Genomic DNA, 14,776 nt, shown 5'->3' with positions numbered 1-14,776 from the left:
CCTGCTACAAATGGCTGGGGAATAATTTGACTTGCTTTGGTGCAGCTTCATTTACACATTGAACTTCTAGAAGAAAACAAAAAAAGCAACTCTTCCAAAAATACAGCTTGGTCCGAGCACATGAACCGTGAATGGCTTTGATTATTATTTTTTTAGTTGCAATCCTGTTGCCACTTGTTTTTTGTTTTTTTTTTTTTTTTGGATTATAATATTTTAAAGATAAAACTACTCGAAGGCAAGGAAAAAAATTAAATAGAATGAAAATAAGATCAGAGGGGCTGGCAGTGGGACAAAATAGAAGAGAAAGACAAAGAGCATAGATTTTTCTCAGATTTCCACAACACTGCCGTTTATTCCCAACCCTAGTGAATGAAATATACTTCCTACGTTTCAGGGCCGTCATTTCCCGCCTCCACCCTCAAACTTCTGATGTGTACCCATTTTTAATGTTTGACATATTGTCTTCAGAAAGAAACTATCGTGAACTTGTTTTCCAAGCTCAGACCACATCTAGGGAATATTGCTTTAAATAGAAGGGTCATACCGATTTTGCAAATCATGCTTGTTCTATGCAATGTCCACATCTCTGGGGATTCGCATACATGAGGTCGTTTAGGTAAATACCGTACCCAGAGATACGGATTTAAGCATTTGTAATAGTGGGGGGAAAAACTAGACCAAAACTAGACTATTCTCTAGATATTTCCAGACATGAACATGGTGTGCATTTGTCATGAAATATTCCGTTAAGTAATGCTAGAATGTTTTCTGAGGGGGGGGGGGGAGTCAGAGTCACTTGAAACATTTATAACAATGGATATGGATAAACATAGACCTGGTCTGAGTTTGGTTTTAGACTAGATGAGAATTAAGGAGAATGACAGTCACAAAACATGTCCTGTGGCTGTTCTTGACCGCCACCCCCTGAAGCTATGGAGCCTTGATACACAGAGTTCCATTGTCGAGCAGAATTGTTGATATGGATTTTTTTTAATTTTTAAAAACAATTTTTAAAGTTTTTTAAATTTCTCATACATTTTAAACTTGGTTTCCAGTATTTCAATGCACTTTTTAATTTTTACACATCAATTAATTGTAACCTCTAGGTTATAATTGCTGTCCTTTCTGGAAGGCCATTCAACAGCAAACTGGGATTTTGTTGTGGTTTCATACAGTGCTAAGTTTTCCGAGATATTCTCTGGGTTGTAGATTATTCCAGCTCATATTCAACCATCAGGTTGGTCTTCCTGCGCCATGCTGAAGGTAGAGCAATCTTTGGTGAGCACCAGGCCTTGGGTCCACAACACCCCCCCTTCCTCTGCCCCTCCTCCCCAGTCACATCACGGTCATTTCCCCTCATCTCTAACCATGTCCTCAGGTGGTGCCAGGAGAGAATGCAGACCCATTTTCCTTCCCCAAGTCTAAAAATGTCTTCTTAGTCTGCCTGAAGTCTCTCCTTCTTCAAACTCTCTCCTCTTGCATGTGCTATGACAGTCAGAAATAAAATCTGCGAAGTTCTATCTCAGACCTCCCACGGAAGCTTGGCCCAGAGTCTTCTACCTGCTTGAATTCAGGGACAGAAAATGAAAAGTATCTCAAAATATTATCCTGCAACAAATACTTTCTTGCTTTTGGATTCTTCCGTTCCTGGACTTGGACCCCAGTATCTGACTTTTACAATACACCTTGGTTATGAAGGGTTTGTGGGAGTTTGAAGGCCAGCTTGCCATAATGTTGGTTAAGAAAGATGCGTCTCGTGTGCATGGGCTTAGAGTTACAGGTTGGGGCCTGAATCCTGCCCCTTCCTACTCAATAGTGTGCTACATAACTGTCTCCACCCTTTTCCTTCCTCTTCCCCCTTTTCCCCCACCCCTACTACTTAGTTCAGCCCTCCATTATTTTTACCTGGACAATCATAATCATCTAACTGGTCCTTCTATGTCCACTCTCACTCTCTCCAGTCTATCATCTATCTTAACGATATATACAAATACGGGCATTTGAAGTTCCGATCAAAAGCTTTTAGTGACTCCCCGTTGACCAGAGGGCAAAGTTCAAATGTTATAGTAATGGTTCCAGACATTTCATGATTGTTTTCCTCATGCCACTCAGGGACAGATACTCCCAGTTGTCTTCCAAATTCCATTTTCTCTCTTTTCCTATATTATTTATATTATATCATCCCATATTTTAACTGAGTACATTGGCCACCATAACAGAATCTATTAGAAGTCCTCAGCAGTAGATGTGGCCATGCAGCTCAGTCCTGAACAATAAGTAGTAAGAAGTATCCCATGGCAACTTGTATGAATCTACCTTAAAAGACAAATGGCTATTGTTTTGTGCCTTTTTTCTTTTCCTTTACTCTTTTCTGTTGCTTTGAATGTGGATGCAATGACTGAATCTGGAGTAGCCATTTTGGACCTCCATTTGCAAATGGAGGCCATGTGTGGTGAAAAAGGTTCAAATGAACCTGAGTTCCTGAAGACTTCATTTCACTGGCCCAACATACAGACCCAGGACCTCCTTATTCCTTATTGATAACACATTCCTAAACAAGTCATTCTCCAATCTCATTTTCCTTTCTTCTGTACTCACAATCATGTTGAACTATTTGCTGTTCTTAAACTTGTCACACAGTTTCTTGCTTCTGTGCTCACAAACTTCTTCTTATTAAGATCCCCCTTTAAGAAGACTACTCATTCACAATGAGGCAAAGTTGATAACTCTTTCCTTTTGTAATCATTGAAGGTTTGCCTAACATGCGACTCCTCACGTATCATGATCAATGTCCTATTTACCCATTTGTTCCACATAATAGAGATGAACTCCTTCAGGTCATGACTTTTTCTAAATTTTTTTTAACGTTTATTTATTTTTGAGACAGAGAGAAAGCATGAACAGGGGAGGGTCAGAGAGAGGGAGACACAGAATCTGAAACAAGCTCCAGGCTCTGAGCTGTCAGCACAGAGCCCGACGCGGGGCTTGAACTCACGGACCGCGAGATCATGACCGGAGCCGAAGTCGGCCGCTTAACCGACTGAGCCACCCAGGCGCCCCTAGGTCATGACTTTTTCATCTTTGTATCTCCAGTACCTACATATAATTGGTTCCAAAGTGTAATTATTGAATGAATGAAAAATGGAGTCAAATTCTCTGAGCTTCCATTTCCTCATCTGTAAAATGATAACAATTGCCATCCTGTAGGGTTTTTTTTTTTTTTGAGAATTACATGAAATGAGAAATGAGAAGGTTCTTTGTAACCTATAACACATCATCAAGAAAATGAAGATATTGTGGATTTATCAAAATTTCTATTACCTGGTCAGTCATCTTGCACAAATATAATTTCTATAGAATCCAGGGCTATTGATCTACTTTAAATCTACAGGAAATCTACAAAAGATGACTGGGAAAGAGGGCACACTTCTGATCTTAGCAATGTAAAATTGGGAATATAATCAAGGTTAAGGTCCATTTAATACGCTTAACTCTATTAAGTGTATCTGAGTACAGCTATCTTACAAACTCTTAGCTCCAAGTAACCTCTTCACCACTGGACAAACACAGCTCAGTGCAAAATAGTTGTACTTAAGTTAAAACAAAAATAATACGTGTCACACAACTTTTGCTGAATTCCCTTCTAGATCATAGAGTAAGTACAAGAGCCGGGAGCTCTGGACATTCATCATTCCCCCATGTTAGCTGGTTTAAGAGAACGTGGGATGGTCAGAGCTTGAGCCAGAGCAGATGCAGGATACATTCTCGCTTCTTCCATGTGAACCTAAGCATCCAGGGGACTCTGGAGAGCCTCTGGAGAAAATGGAGCCTACGGGGTGATGGGTCTGTTCAGCTCATACTCCCTTCTCTCTTGAGACTTGTATTCTAAGCTTTGCATTATCACGAGGTCATTCCCCAGAGCCGCTGTGTGATTCTGATTCTGCTATAGTTCTTTAACCATCTGCTGACCTGAGAACCTTGCTTCGGTTCTCCATGACTTCCTAGCACCAACATCTCCTGCCCAGGAGTCTAAGCCCCCTTTTATAGCAATCAGTGTGCTCCCACCACTCCCATGGAATCCAGCCCTGCTTTTGCCTTTATTTTCTTGTCTGGGAGGGTGAGAAGAGTAAGGAGGGGTGAGTTTAATGTCACCTCTTATATTATGAATCAATGACATAGGCTTTTAAAGCCAAAAGTATTTGTAAAGATCTCCTTTTAAAAATACAGAAGATTTAACTACCTTCACTCTTCTGTTTAAACTGATTTCAGAAGGAAATGTATAGTTCAAAGTGAACTTGGGGCTCTTCCTCTCTGTATATTTGCAAATGCACAAAGCTGGGTCTGTTATGTCCTGTCTGAAAGGCTATCTATTTGTACAGCTTTATGCATCTCTTCACAGAACACCCATGAAGTCACAGCTCATATTTCTGCTTTAAATATTCGATCTTTTGGCTTTAAACACCCATAAGGGTTATTTGTCAAAACGGATCTTAAACCTCTCCCCACAGCTCTGCAGCAGATCTTTAAAGTTATGCTGTAGGGGTGGGAAGGAAAGGGTGGGGGAGACGGGAAAAGTCAGCCATTCAGCAAGCATTTATTGAGTGCCAAGTACGTGCAGAGCATATGGTATCTAGTAATAGGTACTGTGAGGGGAATAAAAAAGAAATGAGATACATGTTGTTACCTTCGAGACGAAGGAGACAGAAACAAAGCACTGTCCGTTTGTTCAATCCTCGCTCCTGATATTTTAACTTGTTTTCCAAAGATGTTTGTATGAACAGCAGAAGCCAACAACCTTGGCCTTGTGTACACATTCTAGCAGCATCAGTGTGTGTATGCATGTGCGAATATGCATGGGAGAGAGACAGAGAGAGAGAGAGGGGGGAAAGGGTATGTGGGTATTGGGGTGGAACTGGGGTGAACAAAGAGTCATGTCTTTTCTGGAAGGTCTTTTCTTGATGAGTCTTCCTCAATCATTTTCTCTTTTTTTTAATTTTTTTTTAATGTTTATTTATTTTTGAAAGAGAGAGAGACAGAGAGCGAGTGGGAGAGGAACAGAGAGAGAGGGAGACACAGAATCTGAAGCAGGCTCCAAGCTTCGAGCTGTCAGCACAGAGCCCGATGTGGGGCTCGAACTCACCAACTGAGAGATCATGACCTGAGCCAAAGTCAGACCCTTAACCAACTAAGCCACCCAGGCGCCCCTCCTCAATCATCTTCTGACCCAACACACTTTTATTTAGTTTTCTGAGATCCCAACAGCAAACTCCCAAGCTCTCTTTATAGCAGTGCATTTGTTCTCACATGTTTCTGGATCCTTGGGGTCCAGGCTCTTTGGTTTTCTAGATTCGTGTTTGTTTTGGTCTTTTATGAAGACCAAGTTTCCTTGCTTCTCTTGATCACTCATTTCTAACCCAAGTCTCTCCGGTTCTGCTGTTGTGCCCTTGGAAGAACACCTGTCGTGTGTGGGCTACGTGAACCTGAGAGGCTGTCTCCATGTGTTCAAGCAGTTGTGGCCTCTCTTAGCCTGCCCACAGGAGACCTGGCCACCCTGGCCCTCTTGCTATGAGTGGAGACTTAGGTACAACTGCAAGGTACTCACTCCATAGGCCTTAGGGAGATGCACAGAGTAATGAAGGGGCAGGCAGGCTTGGATTTGAATCCAATTTCCACCATTAACTACCTTATATATTAATGAAACCATACAGAGCCTCATGTCTCCATCTGTCAAATGGAAATTCTTCCACAGCATTATTACAATAGTTAAATGAATTAATGCATGCAGAGTGGTTAGCGCATAGTAGGCACTCAATAAAGCTTTATCTAGAATAATAATAATAATAAATAATAATACAGTTTTCATTAATAATCGTGCATTTGCCTTGAGACTTTTCTTGGAGGACTAAGATAAATTTGTTCTGTCCTATAAAGTATGACTAAGAAAAACAGGAAATGTGACTTACTCCATTCATTAAACAAGCTTTTTTAAAGTGCTGACTGCATTGCCAAGTACTGTCGCAGATCCCTCCCTCCCGCTTCCCTTCCTTCATCCTTCCACAAACATTTATTGTGTTTCTATGAGGTGCCAGGCATTGCATTAGATTTTAGGAAAATAGCGATGAGATAGACATACGTGTCCTTCCATCACAGAGATTATGATCCAGAGGGAAAGACATATATTGCACAATACACCCAGGTGGAGAACCAGAGATAAGTTCTAGGTGTTACAATAGCACTCATGGAATAAGGGAGGGGTCTTATCAGATCTGCCATGGCAGTAAGACCATCGTGATATGCATTTCCATTTATGAGGAAAGAGTAAGTGACTTGATTGCCATTAGGTCAGTGGTGTTTTCATTATGTTTCCCTAGACAAGGCTGGCATTTTCTAATGGGATATCAATCAAATCCATGAATTTCCAACTCCATATTTTAAGTGACATAATGGCTCTTCATCAGAAGATTTCAGTGTAATGCTTATTGGAAAAGGGACATATAAAGCATCAAGATTTAAAATAATAAATTCATAGGTACAGCCTGCAGTGTGCCTTACTAATACTGAACGTAATGCGTTTTTATTAACACTTCTATTCTGAACTTGCTCATCTGGTCCGAACTTTACAGGAATTTTTTTTTCATTGATTAAGACAAAAGCCAAATGGTGGATATGGCTTTAAACTTTCTTCTGTAGCCAATGGCTTCAATGCCATTAGAAGGAGGGCAAAGGGATTGGGAACTCATGTTTATTGATTACTTATTACGTATGAATGCTAAATGCCATCTCATTTAATTCTCACAGGAACTCTGTAAAATAGATCTTATTTCTACCTCTTTTTAGATATTAGGAAATTGAGGCTCAGAGAAGTTAAGAAATGTATCCACAGGGCTGGTATTTAAACCCGACACCACTTGGTTCCGAATGGTACTCCCAGTTCACACATGAATGGCCTAACCATTCATGGAAAGCCCCACAAAATAGTTTATTTCCACCCATGTACACTACATTTTAGTTTATATAACCATTGCAAGGCCAAATACACAATAATCACAGTTTAACTTACAAAAATTCGGTTTATGGTCTTTGTATAACAAATTGCATACAATTTATTCTTGGCTTTGGGACACCCTTCACTTTTTTGCTCTAAATCTCTATTTCTTTGACATTCTTTCCATACGTTATAGTTTATTTTATTTTATTTTTTTTTTCAACGTTTATTTATTTTTGGAACAGAGAGAGACAGAGCACGAACGGGGGAGGGGCAGAGAGAGAGGGAGACACAGAATCGGAAACAGGCTCCAGGCTCTGAGCCATCAGCCCAGAGCCCGACGCGGGGCTCGAACTCACGGACCGCGAGATCGTGACCTGGCTGAAGTCGGACGCTTAGCCTACTGCGCCACCCAGGCGCCCCTTCATACGTTATAGTTTGAATTAAGAGGACAATAAAGGCCATTCAAGACGACACAAACAGGAAAATGATAATGTATGTATCACTCTCTCTATGATTACGAGTTCACTTTCCTATCCTCGTTAAAAGCTCTCCTTGCAGCAAAGCAAACTTGCAGGATTTGCCCTCACTCAATGTGCCTAAAGGGCAACCAATCATCTTCCTGGGGGACCAGATTAATCTTCCCTCTTTCCTATTGCTTCCTACTGAGCCATGCGTTTTCCCCAGCATCGGGGGTCAAAGCCTCATAACCATCTTTGGCTCCCCAACCGTCTCACTCCCCCACACCCAAACAAGCATCATTCATGATGAGAACAGTTGCTGCACCAAGTGGAACAAACATGCACTCCCTCAGTTGACCCGTCTTCATAGCAACTCCTACCGGAATTGTTATTGATTCCATCTTACCAATGAGGAGACGAGCTTCAGAGAAGTTGGAAGCTAATAACTAGTGAAGCGAAGATTTGAACCCGGGTCTTTTTGGACTGCAAAAGACCATTCATTCATCTGCTCATCGATTTCGTTTCATTTTCCATGAACTCACCTTGCACAAGTCCTGTATTTCTTTATGCTCCAATTAGTGCTACAATTCCCTAGCCACTCTCTTGCCTCAACTTCAGTCTGAATTTTGTGCCCCCCACCAAGTACATCTTCCCTGAGACTCATCATTTTTCATTGTCTAATGCAGGAATTCTGAATCTATTAGAACTACTAAAAATCAAATGATAGTGGTGTTTCACTTACCTACAGGAAAAGGAAATGTTTGTTTCTTAACATCAACGTTCACAATTTAATATTTAAAATGTCTCTCCTTTAAGTTTTTTTCTTAAACTTTTATCCTGATCATCAGTTAACGGAGTATATATAGTTATTTCATATGCCTACAAATGGTTTCTAGGGACTCTGTCATATGTCCATTTGAGAAGCGTAGCCCTAGATAGTAAGTGATAAGATGATGGTCAAGAGCTTCGAAACTCTGTCCTCAGGTCATATTTCTACCACTCTTCAACTTGCTCTCCTTCCCTATATGTGGTGGGTTGAAGTTCATAGCCCAATGCCAGATACACAGGAGTATACAATGAATGTCATCCGTCCACTCAGAACCCATAGAATGCACTCGGCTATGGTTCATTCCTGTGCTTTGCTCATGCAGGGACTCTTGGTCCCAACCTCTTCCTCTCCTGTTCTTGTCATTATGTTTCAAAAGATAATAGTATTTCTCGAATGCTTCTGATGCTCCAGACACTTCCCAAGGGGACTACATGTGTTAACTCATCTAGACTTCCCCCAACCTTATGTGGTAGGTATTAGTAAGACCTCCTTCTGGGCCTCAGTTTCTGAATTTGTAACATGAACATTAAAATAATACCTACCTAATAGTATTGTTGTGAGGGTTGAGTTAATACACGAAGTGCGTAAGACATGGTAAGCATTTAATAAATATTAGCCATTATTATTATTATTATTATGCCACCTTCTAATTGTGGAAATTAAAATTCATAATGATTAATGACTTGCCGGTAGCTGGTACAGCCAAGATTTGGACTTGGCCACATCTCCAAGGTTTGAACTCTCAAACACTGGGCTCCCCTCCCTTCCTTACTCTTTTTCCCTATTTAAACATCCCACTCCCTCCGGAATGCCTTGGTCACTCGTTTGTCTCCCTAATATCTTCTTGGACCACATCATGATAGGTAACACCGTGCTGCACTCATACAAACCTTAAATATATGAAATGGTTTCCATCTTTGTGTCAATTGTATTGACAATTCGGGACAGATCTTAAACCATTTCTTACTTGTGCTGGGGGATCCTCCAAACCTCCCTCGGGTTCATGATTTGCTAGAAGGACTCACAGAACTCGGCACATAATCCCAGACATCGCTAAGATTTATTACCGTAAAAGGATACAAAGGAAAAGCAGCAAAGGGAAAAGGTGCATGGGGCAAAATCTGGAAGAAACCAGGCACAAGCGTCCAGGAGCCCTCGCGCACCGGACTCACCCAGAAGGTGCTAAATTCCTCCAGTGAGGAGTTCTGGCAGCACATGTGTCTACTAGGGAAGCTCATTAGAGACTTGGTGCCCAGGGTTTTACTGGAGACCAATCACACAGGCACTCTCTGCCTAGCGCGTAGTAAATTTCCAGACTGGGAAATTCCTTTCTTTACTCTTTCTGTTGAGAATAACGGAAGTAGCTGTTTAGCAGGAACCACGTTGTTTGGACCAACAGTTTAGGCACAGTGAGTCCCTCTTATCAGTTCCGGGAAGGGTGGGAGCTTTCTTATGATGGTTAATTTCATGCGCCACCCCTGGAGGGTGTTTTCAGATGAGAATAACGTTGAAGTCAGCGGACTCTGAATGAGCAAATCGCCTTCTATTTTATGGGTGGGCCTCATCTAAGCAGTTGAAGAACTGAACAGAACAAAAAGACCGGCCTCCCCAGAAGGGAGGAATTCTCAAGCAGACCGTCTTTGGACTTCACATAATTTCTCCCGGGTCTCTATCCTTCTGGCCTTCCAGCTGGAACTGCACCATTGGCTCTCCTGGCTCTCAAGCCTAACAGCCCATGTTACAGAGCTTTAGGCTTGCCGGCCTCCACGATCATGTGAACCAGTTGTTTACAATAAATCTCTTTCTACATAGACACATATGCACCCTTTTGGTTCTCTTTCTCTGGAGAAACCTGACTAGCACACCTCCCCATATCCAAGTCCCGGATGCCAGTCAAGGTCGACCTTGAAAGCAGGTGGTTCCTCAAGGTAGCAGTCTCAGACCTGCTGCGCTAACCTTTTCTGTGCACTACTGGCTTTGATAGTGGCAGAAGTTACAAGGCAGCCGTACCACGGAGCAGCAGGGCCCATGAATAACGAAACACTAGGAGTGGGGAGAAAGCGAGCAAAGAGAAACTGGTTGGCAGTAACAGAGGAGTGGAAGCAGCAGACAGAGTCCCAGAGTAGGGGCTTCCCTATTTTCCGAATAAGAAGCGAGAGGTGTCTGTCACAGGGAGAGCAAAACGGGAAGGTGTTCTTTTACTCGGCAAGACCTGACTACCTCACTGTGCTTGTGGTGGGTTAGAGATGGCCAAAAATGCTTCGCCACGCCTTCCCTGAAGATGTGGAATGTTTCACCTCTCGTTGAATCGGGGTTGGCCTGCAACATGCTCTACCCAATAGAACACCACAGAATGACCTTGAGGCTGTTCCAGGCACAAGCCTTGAGAAGGCCTGGCTGCTTCTGCTTTCGTGCTCTTGGGATCCATGAGTCACCCTGTCATGAAGTTTGGCTTTTCTGCTGGGGAAACCGCTTAAAGAGAAAACGAGAGAGAGAGAGAGAGAGAGAGAGAGAGAGAGAGATGGCCGGCCAGGCCCCAGCGATTCCAGCTATCCTAGCTGAGGCCCATGCCTGTGAAGGAAGTTATTCCAGATGTTCTAGCCCATTTGAGACTCCTGCGTGAGTGCCCCCAGGCAAGACCAGCAAAAGAATCACCCTGGTGAGCCCCACTCAAATGACAGAATTATGAGCGAATAGCAAAATGTTACAACCTTGAACCGTTCACTTATTCAGAAGGGATCATTTCTGAGCCACACAGATACCCGACTGAGGGAAGTAGCTGAAAGGGTCTGCGAGCAGTGACTTCCCCGAAGCAGTGGGACACCAGAGAAGAAAGTGGGGGCCGTCCGTGGTGGGGGCAGCAGGATGACTCCATGAGACTTGACACAAGGTACTCTTTTCCCCTTTCCGCTGTTTCACAACACTGACATGTGTCACCTCGCAGAGGAAACAATCTGTACCCTTCCGAATTAAGCTTTACCCCAGAATCTTTTCCAGACCTTCCCAACCCTCAAACCGAAGTTTGTGAACAGTTGATTGAGATCCCATGCACCATGAGTCATGTTTGTCTTCTGGATGCCTGTTGCCTTAGTGGAAACCTTAGCTCATCAGAAGTCCCATGACCCGAAGCTCACTTCTTCACTCGGGGAGCCAAAATCCGACGCGTAACCTCATCCCCGGCAAAGATTCTCCACACGTGTGTGAGGATGTGGGTGCAGGATGCCGAGGCCGTGAGTCCAAAAACGTGATAGTGACCCTTCCCCTCGCCTCCAGCCAGTCTGACCGGTTCTATTGACAGGGCTGATGGGTCGTTCGGTTGTAGCAGACACTGGACCCAGGACCGGTTGTTGCGAATATCTTCAACTCTCTTTTTTTTTTTTTTTAATTTTTTTTCAACGTCTTTTATTTATTTTTGGGACAGAGAGAGACAGAGCATGAACGGGGGAGGGGCAGAGAGAGAGGGAGACACAGAATCGGAAACAGGCTCCAGGCTCCGAGCCATCAGCCCAGAGCCTGATGCGGGGCTCGAACTCACGGACCGCGAGATCGTGACCTGGCTGAAGGCGGACGCTTAACCGACTGCGCCACCCAGGCGCCCCTCAACTCTCTTTTATGGATGAGGAAACCAAGAGGGAGAGACAGAGAGGGAAGAGATCCCTGAATTGCCAGAGCCACTCAACAAGTCGGAGTTGAAGGCAGGGACATAATCCAAGGCTCCCAAGTCTTTCTTTGGGGCTTTCTCCACCATTCACAGCACAGCCTTAGTTTTCGTTCATATGTTTATATACTCCTCTGCTGGAGAGGGCACGGGTACAGCTCAGCATTTTTTTTTTATTATTATTATTATTACCTCAAACAAAACGTGCTTCCTCTTTGTGATATCGCTGTTTTACCCTGCACGCTTTCTTAGTTTTTTAGTGGGCGGTCTCAACCATCTCTTGGCGGGGAGGTGGGGGGGGGGGGAGTTCTGATAAGAAATAAATTCCCGAAGGACCACGTGTTGAGAAAGAATGTATAAGCCCAGCCAGTGGGGGGAGTATGGAGAGGCTCTCCCTGCTGATAATTTGGGGAGGAATAATTGCCTGACTTAGAAATACGACATTTTTCTAGGCCACCTCATTTCATCTGATAAAAAAGGACCCCTTTCCCATATGTTTGTATTAAGGAAAATGAATGAAAATATAGCCAGGAGGTGATGCAGGCCGGTAAATCAGTGAGCAAAATCTACTTGTGCATATGCAGTCAGGAGGCAGTCTGTGTTATTTACAGCACACGGAGGTTTCCTCCATGCATCCATCCACCCCTTCCAGAAACCTTGACTGAACACCTACCACGTGCAAAGCCACATTAGCTGGAGGCCATCCTTCCCGCTCTCCAGAGACTGCTTTACAGTCTCATAAAGGAGATAAGACAAGATGCTAACACAAAGAACTACGATCAAGGTAATAAGCGAGGAAGTGCCACAGGAGAGAAAAATAAGGTGGGATGAGGGTTCAGAAAAGGGAGACATCACTTCTGGCCAAAGGAAATAGCGAGTAGAACGATTTCTTAAAAGTATAATCTATCACCTTCCAACTCCTGGTTTAAAGTCTCACAGTTATTAGCTGGGTGACCCTGGGCAAATCATAAATTTCCTGCGTCTTACTTCTCTTATCTTTTAAAAGGAAGGGTTGGACTAAATGATCTTGAAGGTCCTTTCCGTTCTAAAGTACTGGGATACATAATTTTTCATGAGAAGCCCCGGCTAAGTATGTGACAATCTATTCTTTATACAACCAGAGTAACTCTTTAAACCTAAATAAGATCATGTTACCCATGGCTTAAAACCCTTTTATGGCTGCATTTCAAAGAAAACCTACACTCCTTCTGATGGGCGCACCAGGTCCTGCAGCATCTGGCCAGCCCTCCTCTGCCCCATCTCTCAGGCTCCTCCTCTCTCTCCTGCTCTCTGCCAGTCACTGGAACCTCTTTTCCATCCCAAGTGCACAAGTCAGCACCGTCACCGGCGCTGTTCCTTCTATCCAGAATGCCTTTCCTCTTAGAAAAAAAAAAAAAAAGAATATGTGTATGTGTGCATATCGTTTTTATGAAAGAAATCAAAGCACACAATTTAAAAGAGTCAGATTAGGGGCGCCTGGGTGGCGCAGTCAGTTAAGCGTCCGACTTCAGCCAGGTCACGATCTCGCGGTCCGTGAGGTCGAGCCCCGCGTCAGGCTCTGGGCTGATGGCTCGGAGCCTGGAGCCTGTTTCCGATTCTGTGTCTCCCTCTCTCTCTGCCCCTCCCCCGTTCATGCTCTGTCTCTCTCTGTCCCAAAAATAAATAAAAAACGTTGAAAAAAAATTAAAAAATAAATAAATAAAAGAGTCAGATGATACCACGGGATTATAGTGCAAACCCAGGGGGCTGGGAGGCTGGGAGGACTAGAAAGCAGGTTCCAGTATATAGACTTGGGCTTAAACCCTTGTTTCCACGAACCTCCCACACTTCCTCCTGGCCTGGCATCCTGGGTATGGAGACCCTCAACTTTTCCATGCAGTCTAAATCCCCTGGGGTCCTGGCAGGAGGAGGGAAGGACTTGCCTGGATGCGCGGGATGGAGGACAGAATCAGGGGGTCTAAGTGAGCTTTATACTGACTTTCAAATCGTTTTCCGGATTTCCTTCCCATACCTCCACCCACGCCTGCCACGAGTCAGGTGCCCTCAATTCCTGAGACTTTTCTGGGGAGCTCAGTGCTCCTTTTATGTCGGCATTCTGTCTGCACGCATTTGCTATTTGGCATTCTTGGTTTTGCTAAGTCCTCCTTCTACTCGCCCATCCCCCCCCAAAATGTTTTCACTCTTCATGAATACAGTGCTCTCTCTCTTCACCCATTCGCTTTGTCTTCCGAGTTTCTTTCTCATTCATTCTTTTTATGTTCAATTTCAGTAGGGCTGTAGAAGAGGGAAGGATGAAAAATGTCTCATATCTGCCATTTTAACCAGGGTGCCTCTCTTATCTCATTTTTAGGCTTTTCATCCTTTAGGTATCAGGTTCACAGTCAGAGGTAGACGTCCCTGACCGCAGGTTTGAGTAGATCCTGCCGGGATCATCGAGGACGGTGGAAACCCCCTATTTGCTTCCGCTGTAACATTTACTGTTCTTTAAAGCTTACTTATTAACTCACTAACCGCAAATACATCTGTTGGCTGTTTTGTTCAAGGTCTCTGATCCCATTGGAATGCAAGCTCAGGGAAGGCAGGGACAGGCTAAGAAAAAAAAAAAAAAGACAAAGATGTAGCAAATTGTAGCAAGAGCCAAACTTCCTGTGTTCAAATCCCAGAGCAACCACTGCCTTTTGCTGTGCAACCTTGTGGATACATTGCATTAAGATGGAGATATTAACAGCATTCCTATCTCATGAGACTATTGTCAAGATTAAAACAAAGCTAGAGGTCTTAGAACAATGTCTAGCACACGGCGAGTACTACACTAATGTTGGCTTGGGAAGGCCTTGGCTGAG

Source organism: Felis catus, chromosome B4 (genome assembly GCF_018350175.1).
Source record: "Felis catus isolate Fca126 chromosome B4, F.catus_Fca126_mat1.0, whole genome shotgun sequence".
Taxonomy (NCBI): Eukaryota; Metazoa; Chordata; class Mammalia; order Carnivora; family Felidae; genus Felis; species Felis catus.
Note: the sequence above shows the minus strand (reverse complement) of the source record.